The sequence below is a fragment of the Sitophilus oryzae genome, unplaced genomic scaffold (genome assembly GCF_002938485.1).
Source record: "Sitophilus oryzae breed Bouriz unplaced genomic scaffold, Soryzae_2.0 scaffold_186_pilon_pilon, whole genome shotgun sequence".
NCBI lineage: Eukaryota > Metazoa > Arthropoda > Insecta > Coleoptera > Curculionidae > Sitophilus > Sitophilus oryzae.
Window position 1 is genome coordinate 545,261 of NW_022146579.1, and position 18,026 is coordinate 563,286.

General features: G+C 32.3%; 1 protein-coding gene across 2 annotated transcripts in view; it reads left to right on the forward strand.

The window, feature by feature from the left end:
- Positions 1-3,229: 3,229 nt before the first annotated feature.
- Positions 3,230-18,026, forward strand: part of LOC115883323 — a 168,019-nt gene continuing 153,222 nt past the window's right edge. For both annotated transcript variants that reach the window (XM_030901670.1, XM_030901669.1), the window contains exon 1: positions 3,230-3,539. The gene's annotated coding sequence lies outside the window, so the exon portion shown is untranslated. The remainder of the gene's footprint in view (positions 3,540-18,026) is intronic.

The window sequence follows — 18,026 nt, forward strand, 5'->3', positions numbered from 1 at the left end:
TGAACAATAATCCCGAAAAAGTCGTGACAAATAAAGGTGTAAAGATGGTAAATTGTATTACGTGTGCTGAAAAGGGGGAATTTCTGTTATAACATGTGTAAACGCGGAGGGCAGTTTTCTACCACCTTGTTGTATTTTCAAGGGAAAGAATAAAAAAATAGAATTCGAGGATGGTTTGCCACCCGGTGGTAAAGTTGTCATGGGTGAAAAGTCGGCGTATGTTACATCGGATATCTTTTTCCAATGGTTTCGTGAATTCTTGTCCCGAGAAAAGGACACGGTAAGGTTTTAATGATTATGGATGGACCCTCTTCGCACTGTTCCAATGTTGAATTGTTAGATTATGCTGTACCGAACGATGTGATCCTGTTTTGTTTGCCTAGTCACAGTACTCATTGGCTACAACCGCTTGACCGGTCTTTCTTTAAGCCCCTGAAAACCTATTGGTCCCAAACTTTCGAAAATTGGATTCACAATAATCCGGGTAGAAAACTAGGTCGATTGCAGTTCGCCTCACTTTTTAATGTCGCCTGGTGTAAAGCAGCAACTATTTGTGTGATTTTTCCGTTTAATCCCGAACGGATTCCCGATTATGCATTTGTTCTTAACCAAATAGGACAAAGTCAAGAAAATCCTAATCCAGGAGAAAATATCATTGAGGGCGAAGGGCATAATGAAAATAATAACTTTCCAGATGTCATTGCAAGGAATAATGATCGTAAAGACAAAAATCCATTCGAAGAAATTCTCCCAATTCCTCGCATAGAACCACGACCAAGTAACAACAGAGGTCACCGAAAGCAACATGCTGAAGTGCTAACATCACCGGAAACAATTACCATAAAAAGAGCAAAGAAAGAAGAAAAAATAAAGAAATTAAAACAGAAAGAAGAAAGAGCGACAAAGTCTAAAAATAAAGTGGAAAGTAAGAAATTAAATACTAGGCTAACACTTGCAAAGAAAAAATCTGGAAAAAGCGCAAAAGTTCCGAGAAAGAAAACTGTTTCAAAGGGAATGAATTACAGCTCTAGAGTTCATCAGACACCGAGACAGAGGTAGAATTAAAGGAAAGCGATGATTCAGAACTCGAATTTGATGAATCAGATTTTTGTGCAAGCTGTAAAGGATATTATATGGGCAAAAAAGGTTCCAAGTGTGATTGGATTCAATGTGGAAGTTGTTCGAAATGGGTCCATGAAATCTGCACTCCATCTGATAGATTCTGCGACGACTGCATCCCGTTATTCGAGATTTGAAATGATTTGTTGTTTCTTGTTGATTAAAAATACATAATATTCTTTATTTTTTGGAAAATAAAAGCTATTTTTTGTAAATATGCCTACTTTTGTTAAAACTATAAATTCTAATTATGAATTAATGTTGCCCTATTACCCCAAGCTATATGCCATATTACCCGTACCCACGGGTAATATGGCAATGAAGTATCATTCAAAATTTCTACGTGTAACATTTTTATCAGTGGAAATACGGCAACGAGATATTTACAGTGACTAGCTATAAAGGCACGGTCTTAGGTGTCACTTTCATATTGCGGCTGAGTCGCTTGGTTGTGTTAGAATGTGATCCTATGAAATTTATGTTGCCATATTTCCCCGCTTTACTCTATTTTAAATGGTTTTCTTCTTGAAACGGCTCATGTTTTATATTCAGAGGGGTGGCGTTTTCAGCAGGATAATGCAAGATGCCATACGTCTGCTTATACTCAAGGTTGGATGCAAGAACACCATTTGGCAACAATTCCATAGCCAGCAGCTTCACCAGAACCTAGTCCTATTGAAAACATATGGGCAGTAATGAAGATTGAAGTGGAACGGGCAGCTCCACGAAATAAACAAGATTTAATTCGCTCAGTTTTACAGGCCTGAACCACCGCCACTGGTCATTATGGTATGGACCTAGTTTCGGGTGTATCTGGACGTTTAGTTAAGTGTTCGGAGTTAAATGGAGGTAGTATAAGTAAATAAAATTAATAATTTGTTAAACTTTTTTTAACTCAAATCCTAAAAATATATATCGATAATTGTAATTTTAATTTCTTTTTTTCGGATACTTTCTAGATATAGTTTCAGGCAATAAGAAATTGATTTTGGAGTTCCCTGTTTTTATGTTGTCTCTACCTAGTACCTAATCCTTGTTATTAATATAATATACAAGATGCGTCAAAGAATGAGTTATCTCATCTCTAATCTTTAAGTTGTTTTCTACTCCAAAAGAACTTACCCAAGTATGAGAAAATTCCAAAACAGCCGATGTTATATTTATGGGAACGAACTTATAACCCTTTAAGAAATTTTACATTAACAGGAACGACACAATTAACATTCTTGTTATTAGCGAAAAAATTGTCGTATGTAATTGCGACCCAAAAATTTTATTAAACACTATGTCACGATATGTTTGAATTTGTAAACTTCATCGAAGCCGATAATATCATTGTTTGAAGAAATAAGAAGATACGCAACCTTATGGGCGATTTCGTAACACAAAACCTGTCCCAGATGTAGCTGGCGTTACTGTCAGCCTGTCCGAGAATTCCGAGATTTAGTTTAGCTCTGCGCCGCTGCGTACCGTAGTTCTGCTTTCAGTCGACAGGGTGAGTGGTTGCCGGAGACAGTGTTGCCAGAACTATACTAATTAATCCGTAGATTTATGGATTTTGGGTATAGTACGTTAATAATACGGATTTTCTATCATGAAACAATGTAATATAATATTATATGATTAAACAAAGAACGGCGTCAGAGTTGGCTTGGAAATGAAGATCGCTGTTATTTCATATGTAAAATATTATGGTAAATGTCAATAATCGTCATTTACAAGCCAACTAAACGAATTTTCTCGATCATACGACATAATATTCAGTATCTATAAAAGAATTTTTATTTTTGTTGTTTGTTCTATGTTTGACACGAATAAATTTCCAATACATAAACGCCGATTTTTCATCCAAAGTTATTTTCGTTCGGTATTCTCTATCTATATTGTGTAAGTACTGAAATCTTGGCATAGTGGAGGACCAAATTAAAGTGAAAAGTTCGAGCACCTGGGTACTACCACAACGTTACAAGATATTGCAGTACCACCTTCTTCCTCTTCGTTCAGTTCTTCTGTCTTTCTCTAGCGAATGTCTCGAACTGAGGCCGTACCGTACTATATACAGTTGGAGGCAACGCCAGGCCTTTCAGTTAAAGTTTAGTAGTGTCGGGGTACCTACCTGTTGGAATAATGGTACTTCGATCAGACTAAATTTGTCGACAGATTCCTTTGCTTTTTTTCATACGTATATAGAAATTCTGATAGCGAAAAATCAAAGAGGACCCGCGAGCAATCGCCGTGACTGATATGCCGAACATTCCGATACTTTTTTTTGGTTCTTTGTTACTTAAAAGATGTTTGTGATAGTTTGGTTTCTGTGAATTAAGTTATCCGGGTCTACTGACTGTATTTTCTTTCAAACAATTGTTGTTTTATTAGATAAAGGATATGTTAAAGGACCTAGGATATTGTTAAATTAACAGGTAAATTAATTATTTTCAGTAACATTATGCCTTGTTATATTACAAACATTCTATAAAGTAATTAATTTGTTGCATAATCAAAGAACGTTATATTTCTATTGTAGGCTATTCTAAGTACCTACATTGTATAACAAATTTCAGGTTTATTAGATATAATATAATAACTAATAATGTTATTTACTTTACTTATGCTCTTCCTTGCTACTGAATTTACCGTTATTTAGAACTCTCTGTTGAGAAAGGTCAGAAGTTGCTTAAAATAACTAACTATTAAATGGCTGAATCTTATTAGGATTTATCAGTTAAAAGGTTTCTGATTGTTTCGGTTCTGTGAAATCAGTGACAGACTTAATAATATGTCAACAGATTTCTTTGTTTTTATTTTTAATCCATATAAAAATTCCCATAGCTAAAAGTCAAATAGGATCCGCGACTGATGTGCCAAACATTCCAAAACATTTTTTTATCTTTGGTTTGGTTAAATTAGGTTTGTGATTGTTATGTTTCTGAGAATTAAGTTATCCGGGTCTGCTGACTGTTTTTTTCTCTCAAAGACTTGTTGTTTTAATAAAGGATATATTAGAGGACCTAGGATAATGTTAGAGTAACAGGTAATTGAAATATTTTGAGTAACATTATGGCTTGTTATATTAACATTACAAACATTCTATAAAGTAATTAATTTGTTGCATAATCAAAAAACGTTGTATTTCTATTGTCGATTATTCTAAGTACATATAACAAATTTTAGGTTTATTAAACATAATATAATAACTAATAATGTTATTTTATTTACTTTAGTTAGTTCTTCATTGCTACTGGATTTAGCGTTATTTCGAACTCTCTGTTGAGAAAGGTCGGAAGTTACTTACAATAATTTTTAAATGACTTAATCTTTTTAAGTTTTGTCAGTAAAAAGATTTCTGATTCTTTCTGTTCTGTGAAGTGAGTAAAGCTTGACTTTCATGCATCCGTTTTCCGACGATACGTTGATACGATATTAATTTTATTGATTGAATTTAAAGACTGATTGGTTAGAAACGGTTAACCAATCGAAGCCTTTAAATTCAACCAATAAAATTAATATCGTATCATCGTATCGTCGGACAACAGATGCATGAAAATCAAGCTTAAGACAAGACTTAATATGTCGACATATTTCTTTGTTTTTATTTTTAATCCATATAAAAATTCCAATAGCTAAAAGTCAAATAGAATCCGCGACTGATTTGCCGAACATTCCAAAACATTTTTTTATTCTTTGTTGGTTAAATTAGGTTTGTGATTGTGTTGTTTCTGTGAATTCAGTTATCCGGGTCTGGCTGTCTGTTTTTTCTTTCAAACAGTTGTTGTTTTTTTAGATAAAGTATATGTTAGAGGACCTAGGATACTATTAGAGTAACAGGCAAATGAAATATTTTCAGAAACATTATGCGTTGTTAGATTACAAACATTCTATAAAGTAATTGAATTGTTACATAATTAAAGACCGTTGTATTTCTACTGTAGGTTATTCTAAGTACCTACATAAATAATACAAAAATTTCAGATTTATGAGATATATAATAACCAATAATGTTATTTACTTTAGTTATGCTCTTCATTACTACTGAATTTAGCGTTATTTACAACTTTTCGTTAGAAGTTGCTTAAAATAACTATTAAATGGCTAAATCTTTTTAGATTTTGTTACATACTTAAAGAGCGTTGTATTTCTACTGTAGGTTATTCTAAGTACCTACATATAATCCTTGTTTCAAGGATATAATACACAAATTTCAGATTTATTAGATATATAATACCGTAAAATGGGGGGAATAGAAACATAGTGGTGAATAGAAACAAAATTTCTGAAAAAAAATCAAATCACGATTAAAAATACTCAAAGTAAAAAGAGTCGACATATCTAATTTTTCTATCATTGGTAATACACAATAAAATGTAAAAATTATATTTTTATCTGTGGCAGCACTGTTTCTGTCATCAGCTGATCAATAAATGTGAGATCGATTTATCACCTATTTTGTATGGCCGAAAACTTTATAAATAAAATATTTATTTTTAAAGTAATACATAAGCTGGTACATGTAAGTTGTTATATTATATGTATTGTTAATCATTGTTAAACCTACTTAAATATGTAATAATTTACTGTTTCTAATCACCTTGTTGGAAATATAATAGATAAAAACCTTAACATCAATGTGTGTTTCTATTCTCCCGAATAGCAGGAGAATAGAAACACAAATGTTATTTTTATTTAATATTTATATGCATATTTTTCAAAAATCAAATTATAAGTATACGCAAAGAACAAACAAAGACCCATGTTTTAAAATATTCGGGAAAATAATACCACATTTTTATCAACCGGTATATCGCTAATAGCCTACGAAACTGTTTCTATTCACCCCATTTTACGGTAACTAATAATGTTATTTACTTTAGTTATGCTCTTCATTGCTACTGAATTTATCGTTATTTACAACTCTCTGGTTGGAATTATAATAAATGCCTTATTTTATGCCCAAGAATCCAAAAATGAAATAAAATACCGGGTGTTCCGTAAGAAAAAATATAACTTTGGTATAGATCTTAGTTCTGACACACCCTGTACATTTGAAAATAATTTTAAATTATGCACATTGCCATTGCTACTGAATTTACCGTTATTTGCAACTCTCTGGTTGAGAAAGGTCAGAAGTTGCTTAAAATAACTACTAAATGGCTGAATCTTTTTAGGGTTTGTCAGTTAAAAGGTTTCTGATTGTTTCGATTCTGTGAAGTCAGTAAGACAGACTAAATGTGTCGACAGATTCCTTTGTTTTTATATTTAATTCGTATAAAAATTCCAATAGCTAAAAGTCAAATAGGATCTGCCACTGATATGCCGAACATTCTAAATTCCAATACATTTTTTTTATTCTTTGTTGATTAAATTAGGTTTGCGATAGTTTGGTTTCTGTGAAATAATTTATCCGGGTTTGTCTTTCCTACAGTTGTTGTTTTATTAGATAAAGGATATGTTAGAGGACCTAGGATACTGTTACAGTAACAGGCAATTGAAATATTTTCAGTAAGGTTCTGCCTTGTTATGTTACAAATGTTTTACAAAGTAATACATTTATTACATAATTATTAAATAATGATGTATTTCTATTGTAGGCTATTCTAAGTACATATAACAAATTTCAGATTTATTAGATATAATAAAATAACTAATAATGTTATTTACTTTAGTTATGCTCTTCATTGCTACTGAATTTAACGTTATTTAGAACTTTTGAGAAAGGTCAGAAGTTGTTTTAAATAACTCTCGAATAGCTACATTTTTTGGGGTTTGTAAGTTAAAAGGTTTGTGATTGTTTCGATTCTGAGAACTCCAGTTGCCGTCATAGATAAAAAATAAAAGCGGCTGTTTCTCAATACGTGCACATGTGCACGTAAGGCCCCAAATTGGGTCCCAAGAAGAGGCATACTCTTTGGGAAAACAAGTAATTTAAATTTTATAATTCTTTTATTGATTCGATTTAAATACTCGAAAAGCGATTTTGTCATAGACTTTCAGATATGTCTTATAGACTTATTTCAGATACAAATTTTTGAAACACAGATATAGGTAAGATACAAAATACGTATTTTTATCTTATATTTATTTTTTTTAATTTCATCTTGTATCTTGTATTTAGATACATTTTTTAATATCTTAGTATTTTATAAATACTTAGTTTGCTAAAATACTTTTACTAATTATTACCTATGCATATTTTTTACTTTGTGACATTCAATTATTATATGGACTAAACCAGTGTCGCCAGTTCAAAAAATATAATATCGGTTTTTAGTGTTTTAATAAGATCCTCTAAATTTGCAGCCTTTTATATAGGCCTCGATATAGGCGTGGTAGCTTGACAATCTTTTTTCGAAGGTTGTGCACCTCAAAAGAAAATATTTATCCTCCAATTTAGTCTGATATTCTATGACAGATACCACATAAACACAACATGTTTTTTTTTAAATATACAACTTATAATAAATACTCTTTCAAGATAATTATCTAGATAAAATTCTTACCTGTGACAGATTATATTATTTAAAAAATTATCAATGTACTATAGAATTAAAACTAGTCAAGCATGTAAAGTGGTCTTAATTACCAACTGACCACAATTGCGCCATTCTCCACTAGTCCTACTACAAACCAGTTTGATATAAATAAATTTTACTCTATATATTTAAAAAAAAAAGCAAATACATGACCTTTAAGTAAGTTTCCGATCTCATACATATTATTATCATATTTTACTAGAAAGGTCCATTCTTTTAGTTACTTTTAATAGTCGGCCTAGTGCTGTAATAAATCACTTAGAGTAGTTATAAATAGTTATTATTGTTTTAAAAATTTCGAACAAGTTTGATAGATAAACCCGGTTTGTAATTGTTATTCAATTATATCACTGACAGATTATATACCCAGTGTTTAAGAAACTAAAATACCTCGGAAAACTATGAACATTCAAAATGCAACATCTATGGAGAGTCATCTATTTTTTAGTATAGTTTGAAAATATATTGGTTTACCACTATCTCCCCTACTGTGGAGCTTGATAGTGGATGAACTACTCGATAAATTAACTATAGCGGAAATACACTGCATTGGGTATGCGATGACATTGTCATAATCACCCCGGGGAAACATAAAGGCACCCTGTATGATATTATCCAAAGAGGACTCCGTATCACTGAGAGATGGTGCAGGACTATCGATGTCGGGCTGAGCGTTAACTCAGACAAAACTGCGGTAGTGCCATTCACCAGAAAGCGAAGTCTGAAACACTTGCAAAGAATCCATCTAGATGGAAAAGAAATACTGCCATCGCAGGAAGTCGAATATCTGGCAATAACCCTGAACAGTGGTGAACTTCTATGGAACACGCATATTAAGAACATTACCAGCAAAGCCACAAAGTTTCTCATGATATGCAGAAGACTGGCGGGAAATAGATGCGGCTGCGCCAGTAACATTTTGCGCTAGATTTATACCTATAGTAAGACCCAAGATTACCTATTGAGCAGTTGCTTGGTACATAAAACTAGAGCAACGTACAGCAAGACAAAACCTGTGCAAAGTACAGAGACTGGCATGCATCTGCATCACAGGTGCCATGTGAACATACCCAACAGCAGCAATGGAGGTCATTGTAGACCTAACACTACTGCACATTGTCGTCGCTAGATATGGCAATGCGACAATGATTAGAATGGTCATTGACGGAAGCAGTACTGGAAGAATTGCCAGACCAGGGGCTTGGAACATTTTCAAAAAAAAATTCACTCCTCCAACTCTCAGTGAATGTACAGCTTTGAGAAACACCTCACTGTAGTATTGAGCAATAACAAGGATTGGAAGAGAGAAATGCTTGTTCGGCAAGTAAAAGACCTTACCATAACGTGGTATACTAGTGCTTAGAAAACCAAAGCAGGGACAGGCATAGGAGATTTATACAGAAAACTAAATATTCCGAACTAATGGGCACCTACTCCAGCATCCTTCAGGCAGACATCTACGATATTGAAAGATGCGTACAACTTAGATTAGAACTATCGGAAACAAGAAATAATCATCTTATTCGATAGTCAAGCAGCATTAAAAGCGATCAGCTTAGTAACTATCAATTCAAAGTTGGTCAAAAGATGCCCAGCTAGAAAAGGAGTGAACACTTCACTAACTGGACCAGAACCATTTTGCTTCCCAAGTGGAAACCAATTTATAGCGGAACTCAAGAACCTGGAGGACTCCATCCGTAACTTGGAATGGAAATCTTCCAACGGGCAATGGTCTGTAATGATTTATTAATATTCATCTCAGAGTTTGCAGCAAAGACTTCCTCAATACAGGTTTCGGTTGCACTTGGTTTACTTCCTTCATTATCAACTTTTTCAATAAAATTACTATATCGACAAATTCTAACTTAACCAGAAAACTTGGTATATACTTTTTAATGCACTGCTTAAGTTAAGACAATCTAACGCCGTCAAACCGACACAATTTAAATCCAAGTAATTATTTCTGCTTGGAAATTTAGCTTCCGTCATACTCTCAAGGTCGGACTCCGCGAGCCGTTTCACTGGTTTTGGCAATCGACTTGAAATCTATTCTTATAGGTCGCGTATGGAAAGGAAAGTGTGTTATATACCGTTGTACCCAATACGTACTGCCGATTTGTAAATAAATGCATATGGAGAGATAGTCTAGTCAGAGTAGACCATATACTTATGATAGAAGTTACTGCATATATTTCATGAATTTCTTATCCGAAATTTAAAGCGATTGATTCTCTCTGATTGGATTCTTCCAAGCTTTGAATAAAAAGATTAAGATTCAGAATCAATATCATGATCATATGCAAGCCCATTTTTGACTGTTTTGTTTGACGTTTCAACTGTCACTTTTGAATTTGATTTGAAATTTTGTGTATTTCTTATGCCGGGTCCAGACCAGAGAGAATCTAATAACTAAAGTGAGAGGGCTTGCGTCACCGCGCTTCCCAGACGCGCATAGTGTTTAGGCCGTCAAGAAGGAAGTTTTCAACTTTGCAAGTTAAACATTTGTCTGGATTAATTTGATTGTCAGTAGCTTTTTCTATTTCTTAGCTTTAGAAGGAGATAACTAAAATCTGTTGATAATCGGGGTAATAAATTGTTCTTGACTGAATGTGCCCTGTTCTTTTAGCTTGTGAGAAGAGAAGATTATTGTCATTATTGATTATTTCAGATTCCACGATTATTCGGCATTTCTGTAATTTTTGTTTTGTGGTTGAGATCCAGACAAAACGTTTCCTTTAAAGGTAAGTTTTATCTCGGTAATTATTTTAACATACCTAATAGTAATAGTGAGTGCACTTAATAATCGTACATTGCTAATTTACATAAGCATAACCTATAGGATAAATCCGATTGTAAAAGTAAAACATCACATTCCTTTCTGATACATATGGAACGACTAGGTATTATACCTGGTATTATTACCAGTAATACAAATTATTTTCTTCAACTGATAGGTTCTTGTTATAGAATAAAGACTATCAAAAACATTGAATACCTACGGGATACCTACTGATACTCTGTGCGAGCTCCCAACCGTGCTTCCCTGTTCACTCCCAACTAAGTTAGATAAAAAAGACATTGAAGATTGCAGCCTTGAGTTGGAGAATGACAAGGAGTATGGGCTCCACTACTGCAACCTTTTATATCGATAATGCGCTTATAGTTCGGGTTAGTAACAGTCTTCAAAAATTAACGTTGATCGGTCTCTCTCACTTTAGTTATTAGTGTTCTCTCTGGTCGAGACCAAACAGACAAAATATATATATATATATATATATATATATATATATATATATATATATATATATATATATATATATATATATATATATATATATATATATATATATATATATATTAAATATATACAAGTTATATATATATCATTTGTAGATGGACACCTTATGTGCGTTTGCCGAGAATAATAGGGATATTTTTAGGCATTGATCGCACCCCTGTCGGGTATTAGGGTTTTAAGATTTATTTTAAGTTTTGTTAAAATATATTTTGTTACAGAACGTAAAATAATATGATAATGGCAATACAAATATTTATTTATCGGTTATTCGCATATTCAGTAACATTGGATTATACAAATACACTGAATTATCGTACATATTAGTGATTAGTGAAGGGAAAGAATCTAAAATTTTATTGTTAAATGAATGTAATAGGTTACAAACCATATGTAGAGATGTAGACGAAAAAACTAAAGTAACTTATCTTGCTGGTATTATTTCTTAGCTACAATAATCTATACAGTAGATCTATACCCATGTAGGAACTTATCTGAAAAATACTATCAATAAGATAGCATAGAAAATTATTCATTAACACAAATTTTTTGCTGGAATTTTACAAGAAACGTGTGAATATATTGAAATATTTTCTGAAAATCAATGCAAAACAAAATAACATTTCTAGGATATTTTATATTATTACAACTTATTTTTGCCTATGTAAAGAATTCCAAAAAAGCCCAGTTCTGCTTTACTATTAGATACATTAACTATACTAGTTCAACAAAATTCTACTAAGAAAACATATAAACTCCTTATATAGGATTCCATGACACGGTATGCCTTATAATCGCGTCCTCAGTATCTCTTTGGGTATAAAGGATTCCCCTTTTATTCTAAACGTGAGTACCATCTTTATAATCTTTATGTACACATATTATACATTATAAATAAAACATCTATAGAATTTTGTCCTTGGTGTTAACAGTACGAGACAAGACATGGTTAATATACAGACTTTAAAATAAAAACAACATTAATTAACTGATAGTATCTTTAATTATTTAGAAGTCCTCTAGTTTTGTCGTTAGATTTATTTCTATAATAATAAAACATGGACTATTTAGCGTATATATTTGTTATATATTATAAATAAATGTAATTAATAAATAATGGGGTACTTAATATAATTTGTTAATGAAGGTGATTTAATTGTAATTTATGAATATACTAGAAAGATTAGACTATAGAAAGCTGTCTTTTATTATACATATATTATTGGTTTTTATTCAAGTCCAGATGATAGGTCTATAAAAAATATAATGTTGCGGACCCGTGTGGCCTAACCCAACTATATGTCCCGCGCCCAGATGACCTTAACATCGCATTAAAGAATAGACACCGTAATGATTCATTCGAACATTCGAGAAGAATCGAGTTCCACTGGAATGGAGTAGTACATACGAGACCATTCCAAAACTTCTCTATGCACCTAATGATCTAGAAAGACCTAGTCTAGACTATTCGAGAAATTTTTAGCTGTGGGTATAAAAGCCTGCGGCTGGGGTCTGAAGAGGACAGAAATAAATAGACGAGTACAGTAGTTGTCGCGCTAAATTCAAAATAAATTCTTTCTAGATAAATAGTTATAAATAGTTTGTATATAGTTCTTTAAGTCTTTTAATCGTTATTGTTTTTGTTAATTAGTGTTAAATAAATTGTGTTTAAATAAATTGTGACTTTCTATTTACAAGGAACCGACGAAAAAACGTAACATTAAGTATTTCTTACGAGAGGATCATTGGGGACACTGATAGTTGTGTCTGATTTTATGGATGTCGTCTTTCAAAATCTTCCCTAACTCGTTGGACAACTATACTTTGTAGATGTAGACGTATAGGTTGTATCCGAGTGGGAAGTTAATCTCTGCAGCCTGATGGATCTATTGTGTCCCCCTTTTTTGAGTTATAACTCATCATCAGTCTCAGAGGGCTGCGGCAAGCCCGAATCTGAACGGTTTTTAGAGAAGTTGGTTCTCCATTTGTTCTGATGTGTGTTCTGATGTGATCTATTCTCCAGTGTTCTGATGTTTCCCTATTTTCTTAGCTTCAATCTACTGAGGTGTTCATTGAGAGTAGACAGTGTTAAAAACCCCGTAACAATCTGAAGATTGTTCTTACTTAAATCAAGGAAAATCTTTGATTTTTCTCGGTCGTAAGTTCTGAGAAAATTATTCGAGTGTCTTAGACCGTTGGAGGATTTCCATTCCAGATTATGGATGGAGTCTTCCAATTCAGTTCCGCTTTAAGTTAGCTTCCACTTGGAAAGCAGAACGGTTCTGGTCCATTTAGTGGGAGTGTTGACTCCTTTTCTAAACTAGATCGTTTGCTTTTTCATTACCTTGGTGGGCTGATACCCAGAGTAGGATGACTTTATTTTCTTTGATTAATGTGTTCGGCTCCTATATGCATTCTTTGACCAACTTCGAATTGATGGTTACTGAGTTGATCGCTTTTAATGTTGCTTGACTATCGGATAACACGCTATTTACTGTTTTCGATAGTTCCTCTCTAAGATCTAAGAAATCTACGCATCTTTCGATAGCGTAGATTTCTGCCCGAACGATGCTTGGGTAGGTGCCCATTACTCAGCCCAAATACTTCTATCCCTGTTCCTGCTTTGATTTTTGAACCATCATGTATTTCAGTTAAAACGAAAGAACACTATCTACTGTCTTAATTCAGTTCAAGTAAAAAGTCCGTTTTTTCATCTGACGTAAGTATCAATAACGTAAGTATCAATGACGCAAGGTAAAACATTATGTCTAGACTGGGCTTTATGCTGTATTAGTTTTCTTTATTTACATCATGTACAATTAATGATAATGACTTTATTTAGGACAGTAACAAACATTTAATTTTAGGGTCACCAAAAATCAAGTGGTCACCGAAAACAATCGTGATTTCAATTCCAATTACCTAATAAGGTATTTAAATTTTTGTGTTAAACAAAGAATTTACGTTATAGATAACATATACATTAATATATTAATTATTTCTTTGTGATAGCTACACATATTTATTTAATTCAATAATATAAAAGTTAGTATAATTTATTTAAGAAATTAATCGATTTATACCGGGTGCGTCTCAAAAGTGGCTCACCCCTATAACTTTTTTATTTTTTCAGTTAAAAAAACGAGATTTAGTATGTTAGTATATGACATAAATTAGGATTGATTGACGTATTTAAGTATTTTCGGTCGCTTCCTGTTTCACCGGAAATGACTACAACTTTTGATTTTTAAATGGCACTCTCGTAATTTTTTTACTTTATTTGATAGAAAATAACACTCTGAATAGAAAGACATGTCATATGTCAACTTTTGACATTTTCGCATATGGTTTATTTGACATTATAATTTGCGGTTCGTAACGAAAATTTGACTCGAAATACCAAGTGTGTGGTATCAAATTATTCGTAAAAAAATGCTTTTTCTAAATATGCTAATGAGCCACCCTCGTTCCATTTGAAAAAATTGAAATATGATTAAAAATACGATTTGAGCATTTTCTAACTGACCAGGACAAGATACTAAAAACATTAAACCATTAAATCTATTTTTCCAAGGCTCATTGATTAAGAATTAGTGTTTTTAACATAGTCATGGCACTCTAGATTGAATTTTAAAATACAATTTTTTATTAAGCGAGAATGTCAAAAGTTGACATGTGATATGTCATTCTACTCAGAATGTCATTTTCTATCGAATAAAGTAAAAAAATACCGAGGATGCCATTTAAAAATCAAACGTTGTAGTCATTTCCGGTGAAACAAGAAGTGAACAAAAACAATTGAATACGTCAATCAATCCTAATTTATATCATATACTAATATACCAAATCTCGTTATTTTATCTGAAAAAATAAAAAAGTTAAAGGGGTGAGCCACTTTTGAGACGCACCCGGTATACAGGGTGGCGCCTACGACGCGTAGGCTCCCAGGGGAATGACAGTTTGTATTGAAAATAAATTTTGTGAGCACGTATTATGTAGGGTTACTTTAGGGCATTTTTTTTTTAAAAATACAGATTTCTACATGGTATCCGCAAAAATAGTTACACATCAAAGTTGTGTTTTTTTTTTGTAATAGAACACTATTTATGTTAATTTATTTTCGGATTCTAGGAGAAAAATAAAGATGAGTTAGAAAGCTCATAAGCTGACCAAGCTGACTAAAATGTTTTTGACTTAATTATTTAATATATTCTAAAAATAAAGAACAAATTATAAATTTCAGTAAAAAGTACCTAAATTGGAATTTACCGGTTATAGTTTAATATGTAGTTAAAATAATCATTGTACTTTTTTAAGTCGAATTGAAACTTGACCAAAAAAGTTATACGGGTTGGGAGAAAATTGATATTGAACATTGGTCACACTTAAAAGCAGATTACTCTTTTATTTTAAATAGAACACCCAATATATTATTCCGATATTAAATGGAGAATGGAGATTTCGTGTCAGTAGATCTTGTCAGATTATTTGATAAAATCTAGGTAGCTGTAATATGCCTGAAGTTACAAAAAATCTACTAACAAGCTAGTCTCCGTTTGGATCCTACGCAATCGCGTATCATAGTCCTCTTTTTCTTCTTAGATTTATTGTATTAATAGGAAATATCCAGTCATTTTTCAACAAATGAACCAACCGTATAGACATTACGTTTATCCTAATAACCTAATCAAGTGAACCAACTGTATAGACATTACGTTTATTATAATAAATATGTCAAAATAATTATATTTAGTTTTGAGTATGCTTAATTTATTCAACATAACTTTTTTTGACTTATAGAAATAATATTTTAACAGCTAGAATTGATCTAAAAATAACGAACTTTTAAAATGACCTTTACCGGTGCATTGGCCCTATACATTCATTAAAATCTCGGCTTTATAATTCTCAGCACGTTTTAAACGGTGTGCATGAACCCTTATACCCTTAGAATCAGCTGCCACAGCTATATATTTCTTCTCTTTTCTTTTCTCCTTTGCAGTAAATTATTATTAACGTTTGTAATAATTGCTAATATAGTTTAATTAGCCATTTATATGCTACCATCTTACCATTGTGTCATCCACATGTGTAAAATAACTTTTTTTTTTTTCATTTTTATTCAGGGAATGGCAGACTTCAATCCTATATTTATAACTTCCGGTATTTGTATCACACTACATTTATTGTTATTTAAAGGACACCATATATGGATATCATTTTTAATATTAAATGTATATGTATCTATATTTAGAGACTATATACTAAGCAGAGTGCTTCTTTGAGATTTATGGCCTGCGAGATGATACATGGCAGTGGCAGTTGTGTACGGCATTTTAATTCACAGACAAATTGTGTCTTCTATATTGTAATCTAACTGCCTGTAATTTGAATTTAGTTTTATGGTACATTTTGCGATAATTTTTGAACCTTCCACCGAACAATTCCGATTATAACGTCTTATTATTGCCCTGCTTTCGATAGTTCGGAAATGGCAAACATAGGTGGCGTGGTGTTTCTAGGTTAGTGTACATTAATAATCTAAGGGAAGGAATACAGGGTGTCCTAAGTTAAGCGTGCATTTGAAGTTTCTGAAGAACTACAATATCTGGATCGAAGATTAAAAATATTTTCAATACAGCGGCACTTCCGCAAATAGCAGACATTTTTAAAATAAGAAAGTTGTCAGCAACTTTCTTATTTTAAATGGATGTCCCTATTTTTTATTACATACTTAAATTCTCTGTAAAATTTTATGAATTTTGATATTAAATACTCTCTATACCTAACATTAACCGTTTTTAAGAAAAAAAAATATTTAAACATTTTGGACGAAAAAAACTGGCTGTCAAAAATATTTTGACTGGTGTTTGATTGTTACCTGTTCGGTTTTAATATAAAAATCGATCAAGTTTTTCTCAAATTACTCAAAATTGGCTTGTCCAAAATTGTTCAAACTTGGCATGTGTGTTTACCAAATGTAGACCGTTAAAAAGTCTATTTACGACTTCGCTATAAAATCCATAGGGGAGCCAACCCAAGTAGCATTTTCACGACTTGCGACCACATGTTTACTAAACACAACGTTGGATTAGTTACAAAAAATAGTTAGCTCCCTACCTTTGGTATTAAAATAAATTTAAACGTTTTTATAACGTTGTGCCGACGTTGGACTAGTACTACAGCAAAGTAGAAGCTTCTGCGACGTCGAATAAACGTTGTCTTGTAACCTTTTTGCTTAAGTGATCTTTAGGTGATTCGGACAACGTAGTTACAACGTTGGATAATATAGAGTTTTCCGACGTCAGTTTCAGGACCTATTCCAACGTTATGCAAACGTCGTCTGTTTTACTTATTCCAACGTTGTTTAGATTTCCTTATTCTTACGTTGGTAGGACGTCGAGGCACTACCTTTTTGCAACTGTATTGAACCATAACCTTAAATCTTAAATTTTCACTTCATTGTTCTGTTCAGTCAGACAGTTCAGTGCTGTTTTTGTTTTTATAAAAAAAACTTATTTAAAATGGGACATAAGAAAGGTACATATAAAACTAAATTTAAATATACATCGGCATATATTACCGATAGTTTATCCACTCCCTCGTTTATTTAGATTATAGAGGGCGGCACAAGCTAGACTCTAGGATGACTAAATTAGGCAATCTTGCGACTAGTATACTACCTGTTAAGGCTGAACTGCGACTTTATTAGTCCAGTATGCGACTACTCGAACTACTCCATCTTAATCTCCCAAAACAACAAAGTGAAAGCCGCCATGTTGTTAAATAAGAAAATGTTTCGTTCCTAAAATAGCAATTCTTGCTTTTTGAATACATTAACTTGAAATATTTGACCCTAAAAATCACGCGGAAACAATTTTTTCGACTGCGAATAAATTATTCTCATTTTACTAAAAAAAAAAAATTCAAGAAAATTTTTTAAAACTTTTAATTTTAAGGCCCATTAGTATTTTTCAAAGTAGAAACAATACATTTATCAATAAAGTTGTTTGCGTTTAACTTTTTTGCCTTGGGTAACGAGTTACAGAGTCGGTTAAGGTGTTTCAATAATTATGATCTTCAAA